Here is an 18,524-nt window from a genome sequence, read left to right on the forward strand (position 1 = left end):
AAAACTCAAAAAAGGAATATACAATAAATGTGTTTTAAGGAATTAAAACAATGAAATAATGAATGAGGGAAAAAATAAAAGCATATGACACCATGAAACAAGCATAGATAGATTTGAAAAAAGGGCAACATGACTGTACTAGAAATTAAACATTTTAATGTGATTAAAATTTTTATAGATTGATTATATATCTGATTAGATTTGGTTCAACACAGAATCAATAAACTGGCAGAAATGTCTGAGGAAATTTCTGGGAATGCATCACAAAAATGTAAAGCAATGGAAAATATCAGAGAAATTATGAGACAAAGAGGACATAACATACATGTGCAATCTACATGTAACAGAACGGATAATTAAGAAGAATTAAAATAGGGAATCTTAAGAAGAATACAAAGGGAATTCAAGATTCCACATTTGAAGGGATATTGTCTTAAAAATTCATGAGAAATGAAGAGAGATATAAGTCCTAAAACCAAAAAATATTGAGGTGAGAGCGGAATAAATCAAAACTAATCTAATCTTAGGCACATAATTGATACTCTAATACACCAAATAGAGAGAGACTCAAAAAGAATCAGTGATTATGTGTAAAGGGAAAACAAGTAGAATTCTGGCTGCAGAATTATCATAATTATTAATATAGACCAGAACACACAGAAGTCTACAATAAATTTATAAATTGCTCAAGTAATACCACATATTGTTCAAAGTTCGTAGCAGATGTTATACTAATGCTCCTCACCCATATGATTATTTTTCACGTAATAATTAACTGCTATTTATTTTTAAACCATCATTATTTATCATTTATAATCAATGCTTATTTATGTTTATCCATGTTTATCAATTTTCTTATGACAATCAACTTACATTTGTCTACTGAGCTGTAATATCCAAGTTAGGAAAAAAAAAAAAAATCAGAGACCAAAATATTACCCCATCAAAAACCTCTACTAACAAAATAATTGTAAAACAAATTTCTTGGGGAGAAATTAAATCCATTAGGACCAATAAAATTGGAAAAATAGGGCTTCCCTGGTGGTGCGGTGGTTGAGAGTCTGCCTGCCGATGCAGGGGACACGGGTTTGTGCCCCGGTCTGGGAAGATCCCACATGCAGCGGAGCGGCTGGGCCCGTGAGCCATGGTCGCTGAGCCTGCGCATCCGGAGCCTGTGCTCTGCAACGGGAGAGGCCACAACAGTGAGAGGCCCACACACCCAAAAAAAAAAAAAAAAAAAAAAAGGTAAAAATATAGGTTGAAGGCTCCCTTTTGAGTTCCTTATGTAATTTTGAGAGAATAGAGAACTGATGCACTTCACAAATGCTCTATTTGTGAAAAATAAAAAATTTGAAATCTCCTACTATGATTGTGGATTTGTTTATATCTCCTTAAATTTACTTACTATCATTTTAATAGGATTGTTTTTATTTTCTATTGTGTTTATGATTGTATGAGTTCTTAATATACTTTGGATATTAGATCCTTTCCAGATATATGATTTGCAAATGTTTTTTCCATTGTCTAGCTTGCCTTTTCATTTTGTTGATGGTTCCTTTTGCTGTGCAGAAGCTTTTTATCAATAGTTTGAAGTAGTCTCACTTGTCAGTTTTTGATTTTGTTGCTTGTGGTTTTGACATCATACCCATAAAAACATTGGATTATCCTATTTTAGAATTTCTTCAGGTGACAAAATTGAAAAAAAGAAATAAAAAGGATAAAAGTAATAAAGAGAAACAGACATACAAACCATAAAGCAAAAGAAAACTGGTGCAAAATGTTAAAATCAGAAACATGGAATTTTAAGAGGCAAAGAATTATTAAGGATATGTTGATTCACTACATAATGATAGGCTACAGTAGTAAGACCAAATCAAGATGAAATTATAGGCTTAAAACTGCATATACTACTATATTAACATCATAGTGTCAAACATTTGTGGTTGGTCCTAGGATATTGGTGTCTACCTGAATATAATTTTTTCCACGCGCCATTTCAAAAGGAGTAAGATAAAAAAGCAACTCAAATTGGATTAAAGACTTGAACATGAGACCTGAAACCATAAAACTCCTATATGAAAATATAGGGAGTAAGTTCCTTGCCATTGGCCTTGGCAATGATGTTTTTTGGATTTGACACAGATAGTAAAGGAAACAAGCAAAAATAAAAAAGTGGGGCTACTTCTCAGTTATATCTCAGTAAAGCTGGAAAAATAAAATAAATGGGCAATTCAGGACTCTATATAATTGATAAATACAAAGCCAGAGAATCTTTTGACTACATACATTTAATCTAAAAGCATAAAAATAGCTACAAACAAACCTTCCCCTCATCTGCAAATGTGTACTTAAGAGGTATGGGTATAGAAATCCTAAACCTGTTTTGTATATACTGAGGGTTTGAATATATGTGTAAATGTATTATGTTGGGAGAAAGATTTCTCACTGTGGAAAACTTAAATAAAATATACAGTGGGAAGCTTAGCAAGAATCCTCTAATTGGTTGGTATTGGGAAAATCAGTTTAATCTCATGATTAAACACACACAAGCACACAATTTATTTGCTCTGTCTGTTGAAAGGATCTAGAAACAGTGATCCAGTAGCAATAAGCACACATATCTCCGATATTTTTATAAAAATATTGTTCTCCACCCAAAGGATGTAGTCCATTTGTAAAAATAACTGCAGGGCTTGGAAGGGAAGTACAAGATGAGTCTAAAACATTTTGCTGTGCTAGAAATAAAGAAGTGCTCCAAAATTAATGTGGGCCTGACGAAAGAACCAAATTGAAGAGGCTTCCATTGGCTAAATCTGGGATAATTTAAGAATATAGCTTGGCCATTTCTTGCTTATGTGGTCCAAGTAACATGATGTTACCAATGTACTGGCTCAAAGTGATACTATCTTCATTTAGCGAACAAATCTGACTCCTGCAGAAATGCTCAGACACCTTAGAATTATATTATGAAAAGGGGCAAGAGGGCTTCCCTGGCGGCGCAGTGGTTGAGAGTCCACCTGCCGATGCAGGGGATACTGGTTCGTGCCCCAGTCTGGGAAGATCCTACATGCCACGGAGCGGCTGGGCCCGTGAGCCATGGCCGCTGAGCTGCGCATCCGGAGCCTGTGCTCCGCAACAGGAGAGGCCACAACAGTGAGAGGCCCGCGTACCACAAAAACAAACAAACAAACAAACAAAGGAGCAAGAAAATTAACATCAGTCCTGGGGCAATACTGTAAATGTACATTGATACATGTTCCAAATGAATGCAGACCACTTCTGGCCCTCAGTGCACACAGAAATGAAAAAAATACATTCATAAAATAAATTGATGCCCACCATATAACTCATACCATGTGAACTGTTTAAGAATAGGTATTAATGGCACAACGGCTGCAATCAGGGCTGCCATGTGGTTGAATTTGTAGGAGTTTACTGTCATCTTTAAGTAACAGCCAGAGCTGTTCATCAAATGGAATATGATAGAACAACACCTGTACTGTTTGTTGTATCCTGTAGGTTTTCAAGAGTGGCACTAGTCTTTGCCATACCCCCAGCATACAATATTATTTTTTATCAACTATTTAGCCATGGGTGGGGACAATTACAGAGGCTTCCATTTGACTTTTTACAGTACAATAGCCCTTATCTCATGAGGTAAACTGTCAGTGTGGGAGTGAGACAAATTTCCATTACTTGTTCATTTCAAGTACAAGCATATACAAGGAGACTGGAGAAACTCTTGGTGTGCCTTTGTGACAGTGGATACATTGTGAGTCAGATATGGCCAGGACTAAATTTATTCCCTGATCTCCGTATAACTCTACATAACAAGGCCATGATAATGCCTGATCATTATCACGACACAAGTTAGTGTCCATCAGTCCTTAAAATTGCGAGTATCCCCCTGTCCTCAGTGTGTCATTACCCGAGTACTGGTGATAGACTTCTTGGGAAGAGGGAATTGGGAAATGTTTACTGTATACAGTTTCTACAAATTGCATGCCCCTTCAATCCGGGAACCCAGAATATCATCCAGTTACTGGGTTTCAGGTCTGAAAACTGGTTCAGGTGTGGAAAAGAAATTAGGGATTGTGATTTTTTATTGGGTGGCTATCATCAGCCTCCAGATTGCTCTTTCTTAATTTATTCTGTTGTATAGATTAGGCTAGAATGATGTTGATTCATGTTGTCTAATAAATAGTATGATAAATATTGATTTTTACAAATTATTTGTTGAATTATTCATCTTCTTGGCAAGTGAAGATGGAACTATAGCAGTAGGAAGACATACAGTAAATGATGTCTTTTCTCTAACTCTTTCACAGCCAGGCTGTGAGGGCAAATGATTTTCCTATAAAAGTATTATTTTCAGGGTTACACAGGCTTGAATCAGGCTGGCCACTCTATCAGTAGAATACAACATGAAGCTCTGTCACTCTCAAGACTTATGTATATGTTTGGACACACAGTGAATGAACTATGGTTTGCAAATGCACATCTTAAATACATTTTATTGTTCCCCTCTCTCACCTCACACATTTTACACAAATGAACTTTCATGTAAAGAAGCCAGTTCATAATAAGTGTACTTTTGTAACACATGAATTGCAACCTCCTGATAACTCACCTCTTGGGAGAGAACATGAATTTGAATAAGGGCTTACTCATTATCCCAGGTCTGACAGCTTCAAATCCTCCAAATTAACATTTGACAAACCTTCCTCTTTTTTTAAATCTATTTATTTGAGTTGCTCAAAATTAGAGAAGATAATCTTTTTGAGTTATATTTTCCCCATTTTTATGTTTACTTTTATTCTGAAATGATAGTTTATCTTAAAGTACCTTGTAACTGTATGTAATAGGGCAATGACTGTAACCTATTTTCAATATAGGCAATGTGAGATTCAGAAAGATAAATGTATAATTTTTCTTGGGAGACCACCATAAATTTAAAGCAACTCAAAAAGATGCTTATATTCAGTTTGTTTTATTTGTTTATTGCTAAAAATACTTCATAATAATGAGGATCTCATATGTAACTTCTTTAAATTTTCTCTTATATATTTGCTTCTCAAATTAATATGAGATAAATGGGTAGCATTCTATCTTTATTTTATGACTCATTCATTTTGAGAACAAAATTGCAATAATAGCTTTTGAAGAAAATGAAAATATATTACATTAATTGTATTTTAAGATGTATCTTAAATTTTTTAAGATGTATCTTTTTAAGATGTATTTTAAGATGTATCTCGATTTTATAAAATTGTGGGAAAAAATAGTCATGTCTTAGATTTAAGGCTTTATAATGGTCATATCTATTGTAAAACATTTCCATGACTTAAGTAATTTAGAAGAACACATTGAGTGTCAATAATTTTAAAAGTATCCTGATATTGTTTTTTGGGGAGCTAAAGAAGAATTTGTTGTCTTTGGGGGAAGGCTCTCATATTGAATGAAACATATTTTTGGATATATGGCTTTCATAAAAAATATGATAACCTTAGCATGGATTTGGGTATGGATTAACAAATGCATACTGATACATAATATGTACTCTAAACAGTTTAGTTTAAAATAATATAAAGTTATGGAAATGGCTTATGATCTTTAATATATTTTTCTACTTTGATGAAAAATATATAATGAAAAATTACTAATATCTTAGTAATTTTAAGGTTTCAGTCACTTATTTTATTAAGAATGATAACAGGTTATTAAAATAAATTAAGAATGATAACAGGTTATTAAAATAATTCACTTCATAAGATAAATCATTTGACAAATTAATACTCAATTATATATTAAAAATAACCTGTAAGATATACTGTAATATGTAAAAAGAAAAAAGGTAAATTCATTGCTGTAAGTACCTACACTGGATTGATACAATGTCAGTGAAATGATCAATAATGTAACATTTAAGACAACAAACTTTACTATTTTATGGTAAGAAAATGATATCTAAGAAACAACTTGAAATCAGAAATCTATTACTAATGGTATTAAACCCCAGCACATTAATATGCTGTCTTCAGAAAATAAGCTTGTTGAAAGACCAAATGTATTATAAAGAAATGAAAAACGGAACAAGAGGAAATGGAACATTAGGTTAAAGTGTGAAAAAGTTTCCTTAAATTTAAGAAAGGATTTCCTTTATTGTAAAATTACGTTCATCAGATAATGCCATTGTGTGACATTGGAAGATCATTATTTTCAAACTTAATAATATTTGATAGTTCATATTTTACAGTTAAAAGAAGACAAATTTAAAAATAGCATACTTGGGCTACATTATTAGCTTAAGTTAATGTCATTTACAGATCACTGGGGTTTTCTGCTTCACACTACAATGGCCTCGTCCAGAGAAAAGAGGCTGACTAAATCTAATTAGCACTTGTAGATGTGATGAACTCTGGTTGCTAAAAGCTGAAATGGCATTGATTTAAACAGTAGCATGGTGTGGTGCAATGAGCAAGGGTTTGGAGTCACAGAAAAAGGTTATATTTACAAATCTCATCGTTACCAGTTTTGTCACCATGGGAAAGTTATTTGATGTCTCAGCACCCTGTTATCTGCCTCTGTAAAATCTGCAATGCCGTTGTACATTTTACATAATGTGCCAATAGTGTAGGATAATAGTTAATACAATAAATTCTAGAATCATGCATACTTGGTTGAGATTATGCTACTACAATTTTCCAGATATGTCACTGTGTGCCAATCCTCTATCTATTGGTACTTGAGGATAACAATATGTATTTTTTCTTAAGGATATTTTAAGAAGGTCAGGAAACAATGAGAACATCTTTTATCGTATTGCCTAGCCCATAGTAATCACTATGAATTTTAGCTATTTTCATAGGTTGAATGCTTAAATGCTACACTGTTTTTGCCTTATAGCTATGCTCTAAAAAGGTAATCCCCCTATGTTCTATTCAAGACTTATTGCTATTATTCATATATTTGAAGCAGCAAATGCAGTGAAAGGTCTATACTCTTTCGAGGCATGTGAATATTGGTTTCACCACTTACTAGATATTTGATTTAATGCAAGTAGAGTTTGCACTGATGCAAAGCTGTCTATGAAAATAACTGCCTTGGATTCAGTTAGAGGCCCTGGGGGAATGGTTTGGCAGGATACAGCAAATACTAAAATGTCTTGCACATGTCCTTGAATGCGAAGGCTGAAGAAAGCACAAGAGTAATGAAAGTAGAGAAGAGGTAAGAGCTCACATTGTCAAAAATAGCTTAATTTTACTTAACTGTAATTGTTTTTATTATTCAATTCGGTTACTTGCATTTCTTTGACTTTTGTTGTTATTGTTGTAACTCTTGCTTTATTTGCTCTTTTATGAAAATTACAGAAAAGGGCTGACGACCATGACCATATCAGTGTTATTTGAGCTCACTATGATCTGGAATCTATACAGAAATCAAAGGCTGATGGTGAGCAGTTCATTGACCAATGCAGCAGAAGCAGAGGATCATAGACAGATGTGAATTTTAAAACACTTAAGCCTGCCTTTTTCTTACCAAACATGGCATAAGATTGCAGGAAATTTCATTTGAATCTCAAAAGGAAACATACTTCTGCCAATGTCTGGTTACAAAAGTGTCCAAACCAATTGTGAAATACAGTTTCCTAGTGGGTAAAATGGGAGTAATGAGAACTATCCTACCAGTTTATCCATAAAATGTAAATGTTGTGAGAGCCAGAATTTGCTGCATTTTGTTCTACGATTAGACATCCAGGAATTAACCCAAAAGTGCAAACATATATTGATTCTGAGGATTAAATCACATTGCATAATATGAACCATATGTAATACCAAGCCCATAAAAATAACTAAGCAGTGTTAGTTTAAATCTTTCATCTTGTATTTTAATATTTTATGAGTAAAGAGCATTAATGTACTGTAAAAATAAATGTATGTCCATTACCTATGTGCATGCCTGCAACAGACGAACACCATGCTTGGTGCTGTCAACACAAGATTAACATTATATCTGCAGTGTAGCACAGGGAGCTCAGCTCGGTGTTCTGTAATGACCTAGATGTGTGGGATGGGGGAGGGGGTGGAAGGGGAGTCCAAAAGGGGGGTATATATGTACACATATAGCTGATTCACTTGGTTGTACAGCAGAAACTAACTCAACATTATAAAGCAATTATATTCCAATTAAAAAATAAATAAATAAATTCTAAAAAGAATAAAAGAACATCAAAGTAATTCAGGGTTTCCTGTGTTTTTGTATTATATGATCCTTGATTTGTTTAAGGAATACATTCTACCATTCCTTTATCTCTGTTTACTAAGACCTTGTTAAAATGGTAATTAAATGTCATACTTGAGAAATACACACTAAACAAAAACTATGAAAGTAAAACAATATATAAAACAAAATTAAAATAGCAAAAAATTACACAAAACTTCATAATCAAAAATAAACATTATTAACTTTAGATCATAATCATTTTTTCAAGAATTTCATGGCAGAATATTATTCATCATATTCTTATTTTCCATAAATGACAGGAGTGTATGTGTTGATTTTACTTATCAATTCCTGATTTGATGACTTGTGTCTTTTCTTTTTTCCCAGAATCAGTCTAGCTGTCAATTTTGTTGATCTTTTCATGAATTAGCTTTAGGTTTTGTTACTTCTGAATATTATCTACCTGTTTTTCAATCTTGCTGATTTCATTCCTTCTACTTTGGTTTTACTATGCTCTCCTTTTTCCACTTCTTAGGAGTTAACTTTGGATTACAACCATGACTATCACTCAGCCTCTGAGCAAAGCTACAAAAAGAAAAACTAAACTAAACTAATCTAAACCAAAACAGAACAAAACAAAACAACAAAGCTAAGATATTTGCTACCAAGCACACCAACCCTGCAAGTTTTGCCTCGTTTCCACAATCTGCCTGCTATGGTCTGAATGTTTGTCTCCTCAAAATTCATATGTTGGGCTTCCCTGGTGGCGCAGTGGTTGAGAGTCCGCCTGCCAATGCGGGGGACGTGGGTTCGTGCCCCAGTCCGGGAAGATCCCACATGCCGCGGAGCGGCTGGGACCGTGAGCCATGGCCGCTGAGTCTACGGGTCCGGAGCCTGTGCTCCGCAACGGGAGAGGCCACAACAGTGAGAGGCCCGTGTACCGCCAAAAAAAAAAAAAAAATTCATATGTTGAAATTCTAACATCTGATAACATGTTATCAGGAGCTGGGGCCATTGAAAGGTGCTTAGGTTATGAGGGTGTAGCCCTCATAAATGGGAATAGTGCCTTTATAGACAGAGCCACAAAGAACTTACTAGCCCATTTCAACCACGTGAGGACACACACAGCAAGAAATCTACAATCAGCAACCCAGAAGAGGGCTGTCAGCTGACCATGGTGGCACCCCAGTCTTGGACTTCCAGCCTGTACAACTGTGAGAAATAAATTTCTATTTGTCAGCTGCCCAGTCTGTGGTATTTTGTTGTAGGAGCCCAAATGTTTGTTTCCTCAGTTAGTTGCTTATATTATTGGATTTTGAATTTTTAGTTGTAATTATCAGGAGTAATCAAGGTTTCATATGTATCAAGTTTCCATATGTATCAAGGTTTCATATGACTGCAGAGGAACCAGAATTCTTCCATATAAGTGATATTAATAGATGGTATTAAATGTAACTTCAATTTCATAGGAAAAAAAAACAAATAGAGAAAAAATAGTTAATTTTTTCACTACAAAAGGAGATAAATTTTAAATAGTCTTAAAAATTGTGAAATGATTAAGAAGATTGAATAATTATTTTTGACTGTATTGGTTAAGTCTCCTCTACAAGATGATGAGAAAATTAGGATTTTCATATTTATCACTTCTAATTATTCCTAATACAAATTCTTCTTTCTCACATTTATTTTTATGACATCTCTTGAAAAGATGATCAATTGAAATGATTAATCTCAAAAAGGCACTTAGGAAATGTTTTGGAAAAATTTAGAAAATGTTAAATCAGAAATAATACTAAATTCCAAAAAATTAGGGCTACAGATGACAATGTAAACAGATATAAAATTTCAAGGTCTATGAATCATAACTTTCATGTTCTCATTAAATTTTTCAAAAATATAAAAGACCTTATCATATCAAATCCTATAATTTTGTTTTTCTTCAATTGTAATCTCTCTGATACCCTGCATAAATCTGCTCAAACCTCTACTGAGTCGTCTCCAAGGGTGTTGTGTAATTCACATTAGGGCCTCCTTTCCTAGTCTCCTGAGTTGAATCCACTCTCCTGGATTTAACTGTCACTATTTTTCTGTTCATGTCCACGTGGGATTTTATGTATATATATTATATAAAATACATACATATATATTATATATATGTATACATATGTAAATAGGTAGATATATATTTAAAATATTTATATGTAATTCTAAAAATAATAGATATATAATGCTAAATATTACATTATAAAATGTGTAAGATATTCTAATACAATATATATATAATATGTATGAATAACATTACATATATATTTAAATGATCCTCATACAATATCCTAAGATAATGAATTTAAAATTTAAACAAATTTAAAAATAATTTACCAACAGATTTGATTAAGTGTTGGCCTTAATATAGAATTCAACATTAAATTAAATTTTTTTTCCTCAGGAAATTGAAGTGAATATATATTATTACATTATCTTGTGTTGCTCAAGAACCAATTTAACTCTTGTGCTCTTTAGAGAGCTAAAATTTTCTTTTATCCTTAGTGCTCTGAATTTTCATGATGATTTGTCTAGGTCTGGGTCTTACTGTCTTTCCATTGCTTGTACATGATAAACTCTATCGAAGTGGAAACATATGCCCGAAAATTATAGAGATTTTCTTTCCCTGTGCTTCCTTTTCCCCCCTCAGTTTTTCTTATTTTTTACTTTAGCATTTTATGTATCTCTGCTATTCCTGCTTGTTCTTGCCCTTATATCAGGCTAATTAATTAATTAATAATATTATTATTTTAAATGTTCAGTACTTTTAATAGTTTTTTTCATTTGTTACTTTTATATTAAGTAGATGTTCTTTCATGATTGTACTATATTCTTGATTCTCTCTGAAATACCAGTAGAGTTACATTATGCACAAATGCAGATATGTTATTCCTGCATATTTAAGCATCTTTTTGTTCATAGAATTATATTACCTTTTTGGAGGGGTCAATTTTTCTTTTACCCTATTGAAATATCTATCATGTTGTAAATTTAGTTATTATAGTTTTCAATTAATTTTAAAAGATTTACCAACAACAACAACAATAAAAAGGTATTTCAGTGTTCTGGAACTGACAGGCTTTACTTTAGATTCATCATGTAGGAGCGGGGTTTTAGTTTGGAAACATACCTAAACATAAGCGTATTTAGGAATACATAAAATTGGAAAGTATTGGAAAATTTGCTCAGGGCCTTGCAGTGTCTTCAGAGAAGCAAATTTTTATTTCTATATCTTCCTGTCTGAAGAGATTTTGCATGAAGAATGGGGTCAAAGGTGGAGCTAACTCCTCTCTAGGAATACTTGAAAGTAATGACTGCTTTTCAGTCCCACGTCTAACTTCTGACCTCTGCCCACCCAGCATTGCAGTGACCTCAGCCTCTCAACGTGCTGGAAAGAATGACTCCTCTTTGGGTCACATCTTACTCTATGGTAGCAGCTTTCTTCCCACTTAACCCAGCAGTTACCACTCCTCCAACTTCTTCCCCCTCCCCAGGCAGTGTTGATATACCTTTGGCACATTTTATGTCTCTTTGCTGTTGTGAATATACAAATAAGAAACATTAAGTTTATGCCATTAGAGGTTTGTGGATTACAAGAATTTAAGTGAAATTATTTGGTCATAATCAAACTAAATGCCCTTATTATTAAATTTTTTTCTTATCACATTTCAATTTTCCCACAAACTATAATTTATTAATAAACTTTTCTCTCAGTATCACATTCAAGCAGACTAAAAGACATGCTATAATTGGGTTATAAATTATTTTCACTTAAAAATATGATAGGCATTTTAAGCATGAATGGTTGAACACATTTGTGAGTGGAGGCAACAAATGTTTATTTGAACTCTCTAAGCTAAATTTATCATGATGTCAATAAGGAAATTATATTTGGACTCTGCAGTGCATTACAGGAACTGAATGCCTTTTATTTTACTTACATTATGCATTCTATATTTTTCTTTTTTAAACATGTAAGCTAAATATTGTATGACATATTACTGAATATACATATAGGCAGCTTGGAATTTCAGTTAGTAAAATAAATTATCAATCTCATAAAAGATTGACATCAATCTTTTATGGTATCAATACCATATTGATATGGTATCATGATTTAATCTGGTATCAATCTCATAAAATTTCAAGAAGTACAGGTATATAGATTTTTAAAAAATGAATATACTACTTCAAATTGAAAATAATGTTTTTTTTAAAATAAATGAAGTCAGATGAAGTTGTGTTACTTGAAGACTATTATTTGTTCATTGCCAGTATTCTAGGTATTTCACTGATATCTTTCTGATATTTTAACATGAAATGGCATATAGATGATGCTCAATAATATTTCAAATGAATGAATACATTTATTAATCCTTCAACAGCCTGTCATTTTTTTAGTTTAGATGAGAAAACTAAACTTCAGAGTATGTAAACAACTTACCAAAGGCTATCAATTAACAAGTGATTTTAAAAAAGGAATCCCAGAACATTTGTTTAGTAGCTGATACTACCTCTCTCACCTCAGGTTGTATTTTACTTTGCCACAAGTTATCAATCTAGAAAAGTACAATTTGATTCAAGAGCAAAGATAATCCTACTACTTCTATTTCGTCAAAAATTTTGATATATGACTGGTTGATTCACATACTTTAATACCTCTATATGAGAAACTCACTGTGAGAAACACACTGTGAGAAACTCACCATGTGTTCACACTAAATCTACCTTTTGAAAATGAAGGCACAGTTAACCTGGACAGTATTTTTGAAATAATAAGACACTTGCACCAAGGTACCTGTCTATTCTACCAATGAAATTCTTACTTATTGTAACAACCTCCTACACTTCCACCACTGGATTATTCATTCATTCATAATTCATTAATTTAATAAATAAAACTTACTGTTGTTAATAAGTACATAAAACATAATCAACACCAGGAGAAGTCATGGAAATTATGATTTTGTAGATTGAGGTTTTTTTTGTCATTGGGGCAGCAGGGGCACTTTTACTTAGCTCTTCATACACAAGTAAAAATTCAAAAAAGAGTCTTAAAGGATGCACAGTCATGGCACATGACCTTAACTACACCTGACTCTTCCCCCTGCTTTCTCACTCTTCTTCTTGCCTGGAACTTACATGAGATTCCCTGAGGATTAGCAGCCATTTTTAAATCATGAAGATGAAAGAAAATGTTAAGATAAACGGAACATGGGAATAAACAGATCCAGGGTCCTTTATGTTGGTGCACTGGACTGCCTAATTCCATGTATCTTGATGTTTAAGGGAATTTTTTTCCTACCTGCTTAAACCATTCTTAATGAAGCATCCTGTGGTTTATCAAACAAAATATTAGTTTGTAAAGATTAGAGCCAATAATTCTCAGGTAATCTAAGCCATGACTCATGGGGAAAAAGCTACAAAAAGAAACCCTAATATATTCGATGTCACAGAAATTATAGCAAATAGTTCTATGAAGAAAATAAATACAGTACTGGTTCTGTTTACAGGTAAATAAAATCCCAGCATTTATGATATAGAGTTGTGAAACAGGATCAATGACAGACACTAAAATGTAGTTGTTCAAATAATTCTGTAAATAATGTTACAGAGCTATGTAGGGCAAACTCACATATAAATAATAAAATAATTATTTTTCAATACTTTCTTGGCTAGATTTATCTATTCATTCTTACAATGGGAACTTTATTGATATTTTTGTTAGAATCAAGTTAAGCTTTTAATTTACCAAATAGATGCACAAACAAAAAAATCTTTTCACTAATACTGAAAGCAAGTAACACACTATGAATTTTTATAAAGTTCTGCTAGTTATGAAATAAGACATTGAAGACTGACCCATATATTAAAAAATTAGTAGCAGAGAGCCATTCAGATCTCCCTCTTCACAAATGCGTCAATTTTAGAGGGCAGCAGAAGGGAAATGCAAGAGTGATGAGAATCATTTCACCAGGGATACTACCAGTATATTTTAACTGCTAAAGTTCATGGCTATTTTTGGTGATGTAAAGATATTTAAGATATTTAAAAAAAAAAAAAAATGACGGTATGCTGGCAGTCCTTGCTTGACACAACAGGGCCAACTTCTCCAGGTGGCAGGACAAGAATTTGCATATTAAACCCTTTAGAAGGGCCGACCACAAACTTGTCATAGATGGACAACAATCCCCCCCCACACACACCCCCAGAGAAAACTCATTAGACACCCAGTGGGATGATGCTTTCTTTCCTTTTCAGGGAACTTTCAAACCATGCTCAAAATAACCTAATCTTCCAACTCCCTCCACCTCATTGTCTGCTACTCTGTAGTTTTTCAACTGAAAAGAAGTCCTTTGTATATACCTACTAAAAAATATTTGCAAATAAATATTTTTAAAATGAGTACATGCATTCCAAATTTATAGGGACAAAAGTAAACAGAAGTAGGCATATAGCAACAGAAAGAATACAATGGGAACAACAACAAAAAACAAAAACAAAAAACAAGGAACAAAAAAATAGAATGAATACAAGACACTGACAAAAATTGCATCAAAATATATCATCTGCAACTACTGGAGTGAAAGAATTAAATATTCTCACAATGATTAACAATCATATACTGAGTAAAACTTCACAGAGTACATAATACTTCTCAAAATGTAGTATAAAGGATAACATTTATTACTATGGATTAAGTACTATAATAATATTGAAATTATAACACCCTAAAATTATTTTTAAAGGCTGGAAAGGATATACAAATAACAATAGCCCTGTCATATGTTTTGCTATGTGAATTCATAGCTGGTACTTGAGAGTGTAGGCAGAGAAGGGAGATTTTGTAATGTAACTTCAGTGCAATATAAACTGATACTGCAGAAATACAAAAAGCATTAAGAAAATGCTGTTGATACGAACAATTATATGTTAACAAATTGGACAATCTAGAAGAACTGGACAAGTTTCTAGAAACATACAGCCCTCCAAAACTGAATCAAGAAGAAACAGATAATCCAAACAGATCAATATATATGGCTATATATATATCCATTGTATATCTATATATACAGTGGAATACTATTCAGCCACGAAAAGGAATGAAATAATGTAATTTGCAGCAACATGGATGGACCCAGAGATTATCATACTAAATGAAGTAAGTCAGACAGAGAAAGACAAATATCATATGAGATTACTTACTTACATGTGGAATCTAAAATAGGATACAAATGAACTTATTTACAAAACAGAAACAGACTCACAGATATAGAAAACAAACTTATGGTTACCAAACGGGAAAGGGTGGGGTGGGATAAATTAAGAGTATGGGATTAGCAGATAAACACTACTATATATAAAATACATAAACAACAAGGTCCTACTGTATAGCACAGGAAACTATATTCAATATATTCAATATCTTGTAATAAACTATAATGGAAAAGAATATGAAAATATTATATAAATATAACTATATACATATATATAACCGAATCACTTTGCTGTACACTAGAAACTAACAGGACATTGTAAATCAACTACACTTCAATAAAAATATAAAAATAAAAAATAAATCTTTTTTGAAGAAAGTAAACCAGGTTTTCAATTCGGAACATAAAGAGCTTAGAAGTTGCTACTTCATCCTACCAACAAGTAAAAAGCTGTAGAAACTGAAAAATCAACCACTAGTCTTAGATCTGGCAGAGAAATGAAGACACAGGGCAAACCACTGCCCTTAAAATTGGAGACAGAGGTGATTACAGAGGATCATAATTTACCAGAGCAGAAACCCATTAGCAGAAACCCTCATGGGAACCAGTGCAGGGGTAGGAAAACCTAAACTGTAATTGACAAATTACTGGAGGTTTGGTGTGGACCAGCCTGAGAAATAAAAGCCACAGGACCTAGCCATGGGGGGCCTCCATGCTTATGTGAGTTTTACCTCCAAAAGCCTGACCTGATCCTCACAGTGAATATCAAAGCTGAAAAAAACCTCTGGCTTCAGGCAAAGGGAGGGAAAAAAAAATAACCATTTTGATATACTCCAGAGCATTACGTGCCCTCAGGAGAAAATATTTTATCAGAGTTTAACCTACCCACAGGAAGGGAAGCACCCAACTCCAGCTTCCTTTAGCCATCCTGTCCCACCTAAGTGGGGAAAAAACCTGAAATGCACTGCTGAAGATCACAGTCCAGGGGCACAGGATTGCCAGAAGACTGAGACTAATCACAGGACTATATTATGCTTCCCATCTCCCCACACCTTGTCACCACATTGCTAAAGGCTCACATAAATAGAGCCAACTGATCTTGGACAAAGGAACAAAGGCAGTACAATGGGGCAAAAATAGTCTTTTCAACAAATGGTCCTAAACAACTGGACATCCACAGACAAAACAATGAATCTAGACACAGAATTTACAAAATAACTCAAAATGGATCACAGACCTAAATGTAAAATACAAATCTATAAAATTCCTAGAAAATAACATAGGAGATAATCTAATTGACCTCAAGTATGGTAATTACTTTTAGCTACATCAACAAGACACAATCCATGAAAGAAATAATTGATAACCTAGATTTCATTTAAAGCAAAATGCTCTGCTCTGCAAAACACAATGTCAAGAAAATAAGAAAACAAGCCACAGGTTGGGATTTGCAAAGGACTAATCCGATAAAGGACTGTTATCCAAAATATACAAAGAACCCAAACTCAAGAAACTCAACCATAAGAAAACAAAATAAAACAAAAATTTAAAAATAGGTAAAGATCTGAACAGATACCTCAACAAATATATATTATGTATATAGCAACTAAGCATATGAAAAGATGTCCAACTTCATATGTCATTAGGGAATTACAAATTAAAACAACAGTGAGATACCACTACACACCTATAAGAATGGCCAAAATCTGGGACACTGACAACAAGACGCTGGCAAGGATGAAGATCAACAAGGACTCTTCATGCATTGCTGGTGGGAATGCAAAATGGTGAAGCTTCTTTGGAAGACAACTGGCAGTTTATTACAAAATTATACATACGCTTACCGTATGATCCAGCAATTGCATTCCTTTGAAAACGTGTGTCTACACAAAAGCCTGCACAGTCATGTTTATAGCACCTTTATTTATAATTGCAAATCGTAGAAGCACCAAAATGTGCTATAGTAGGTGAATGAATAAAGTTTGGTACATCCAGACATAGGAATATTATTCAGAGTTAAAATTAAATTAGCTATTAAACCATGAAAAGACATGGAGGAAACTCAAATACATATTATATTACTAAGTGAAAGAAGCTAATCGGAACATATTACATTCTCCACAATTCAAACTTTATGAAATTCTGAAAAAGGCAAAACTCTGGAGAAAGTAAAATCATCAGTGGTTGCCAGGGTTTAGGGCCAAAGAAGAATAAATAGGCAGAGTACCAAGCATTTTCAGGTCAGTGAAACCATTCTATCTGAGACTACAATGGTGGATACAAGTCATTACACATTTGTCAAAACACAGAATGTACAACACCAAGAGTGAACCCTAACGTAAACAGTGGACTTTGGGTGACAATGATTTTTCAATCTCAGTTCATTTGTAACAAATGTACCACTGTGATGTGGCATGTCGACAGTGGGGTATGTTGTTGGGGGGGAGGGGCAGGAAGTCTATGGGAGCTCTGTACTTTCTGCTCCATTTTGCTGTGAACCTACACTGTTTAATAAAATAAATGTTATTAATTAAAAAATACACTATCCTACCATGCACAGCTATGCTGAGCCTTAGTGACATTTAATGTACGGAATCAATATGAGAATATATAAGGAGTTTCTTGTCATGGTCTTTAAGACCCCATCTTTCCCGTTATCAGGGGAGGTTGACCTAATGCCCAAGAGTGCTTTCAGTTCTTCTGAGTCAAGTACAGCTTTTAAAATTATCATGAATAAAAATACCCTTACTATGAATAAAACATCAATTACTCAGAGCATATGTAACATTAGTTTGATTTAGGACAATATTGCAAATATGAATGTTCTCTATTATATAAAAATGGACTCAGGAAGAAAAATAACTTTTCAATCACTCTATAAAAATATTCTTCCACAATGCTGATATTCATTCCTTATCCTGTTTACTGATAGACAAGTAATTGTAGATAACGTTCCAATGTACTGAACTTATTACACAGTTTTTCCAAAAGTATATATTCACATAACTAGCCTATTTGGAAGAGTTAGAGCAATTGTTTGCC

This window comes from Tursiops truncatus, chromosome 18 (assembly GCF_011762595.2).
Source record: "Tursiops truncatus isolate mTurTru1 chromosome 18, mTurTru1.mat.Y, whole genome shotgun sequence".
NCBI classification, from domain to species: Eukaryota; Metazoa; Chordata; class Mammalia; order Artiodactyla; family Delphinidae; genus Tursiops; species Tursiops truncatus.